Consider the following 2,140-nt stretch of genomic DNA (forward strand, 5'->3'; position numbering starts at 1 on the left):
CATATTCCATGTATCCATGTTGAAGAGATACGTGCATGATCCATCTCATATACTACCCATGGAACCAGAGTACCTAGAAGCTGATATAACCTATACAGAACAGCCAGCTGAAATTTTGGACCGGAAGGTGAAGACCCTTCGCAACCGCTCCATTTCCTATGTAAAGGTGCGATGGGCTGATCATTCACTTGAAGAAGCATCTTGGGAGGTAGAGGATGAAATGAAGGCCAAATACCCTCATCTTTTTGATCAACCAGGTACGCAATTTCGAGGACGAAATTTTTCAGAAGGGGGGGTAATGTAATACCCCGCTTCTTAAACCCGGTCTGATTTCGCGGTTGAACCGGTTTAACCATGCAGGAACCGAGCCAGAGGAAATTAGAGCGGGTTCCTTATGGGCTATGATGGCACGGGTGACCTTAAACACCGGCTGGCCCGACAAGTCCGAGCCAATGCCAGAAGAGACGGGAGTGCCCAAGCCGTGTACATGCACCTACCATAAGGCCATGTATGGATAAAGCAGGTATTATAGCCGTATTTTAAGGTATATACATATGCTACATCGTATGCCAGGGGTGGGGTTCGTGCCGAGGCCCAAACTCTGTCAAAATCCCAAGTTTTGGCTCTCAGGTGGGCGGACAGGTGGGTGCACCCACCCACCTGAGTGACCCATCCATGTGCACTATTCACTTAATTAGGAATTATATATATAGCTTTATGACCTTATTTTCTTTTCATTTATGACACCCGTACGTTGGTGAGAAAGTAAAGAGGAGAGAGAAAAGAAAGGGAAGAAGAAAGGAAGAGAAGGAAGAGGAAGAAAATAGGGATTTCAACGGCGCCGAAGCTTGATCTTCCCATTCCGGCGCCGAGAGAGTGATCTTCAACTCTAGATCTACATTTAGAGGTAAGCAAAGTTGGGTTCTTTGAACATTCACCATACCCAAGCTTTAAACCCTTGATTCGAGTATGGTTTCTTGAGATCTTGTAAATCCCCTTTGAAATGATGAATCTAAGGTTTAATAGATGATTTATGTGTTGATCTTGAAGGATTTGAAGAGATATTGACAAGGTGGAAGAAGCATTGTGGGTTTGAAGTGATTTGGAGGGTTTGAGGTTGTTCTTGAGCAAAGAAGGTAAGATGGTTTCCCATCACTTGAATCTAACATAGATCTAGGTTAGAACCATCCTATAGGACCTTGAAGGTGTGAAGAATGGGTTGGAAAAAGCCCCATTTGAATCCCCAAAGAATGGAGAAGTTGGGAAGAAACAGTGTGTTTCCCGCCAAGACCGGTGGGCAACCGGTGGGCCCCTACCCGCCTGTGGGCACCCACCTGAGAAGGCAGGCGGGCCTTCGGGCACAACCGGCGGGCCCAACCAGCAGGCCATCCTACCCGCCGGTCCTAGCAGGGGCCCCTGGCCCAACCGGCGGGTGGAACCGGTGGGCCATACCGGCGGGCCCCTACCCGCCGATCCCAACCGGTGGGTAGGACCGGTGGGCCAGACTGCCCACCTGTCTGACCCACCCGTGTGGCCCCGAGGGTGATCCTTATGTCCGACTGGACCCAAATCAGACGTGTGACCTTCTTTTGACGTTCTAAACATGATTTTATCATCGGATCGTGTTAATTTTGATTCTAAAATGGTGAAGTACTAACCCCGCTCAATTATGTTAGGTTCACCAAATCCTACCCGATTCGCACCGGATCTCACCCGTACCGAACGGGAATCCTTGTACGCTACAGGTAAGTGGGGAGAGGACGTTTGGCCTTGTTTCAAGGCATTGTTTGGCATTCATTTAATTATATCTAGTCTAGTCATGCCATCATGAATATGCTATGTAGATTAGTCATTCCTCACATTGTGATGCATATGTGCTATGTTTACTTTCTAAATGCCAATTGAATGAGATGTTTATATGTTGAATGTGGACATCATGGTGCATGATGCATTGATAGACTAGATGCCGTAGTCGGCTTGGAAACGAATGCATTGGTGGCTCGTGGAATGGGACACGGAGGCACTATGCAATCGTACTATTGTCATATAGGAGCATGCGGTATTAGGATTCTCACCATCCCATGCTACGACCCTTCCCAACAGGGGTTAAGGTGTTGGGTTATCATTTGGGGGGAAGCAG

Source organism: Macadamia integrifolia, chromosome 9 (assembly GCF_013358625.1).
Source record: "Macadamia integrifolia cultivar HAES 741 chromosome 9, SCU_Mint_v3, whole genome shotgun sequence".
NCBI classification, from domain to species: domain Eukaryota; kingdom Viridiplantae; phylum Streptophyta; class Magnoliopsida; order Proteales; family Proteaceae; genus Macadamia; species Macadamia integrifolia.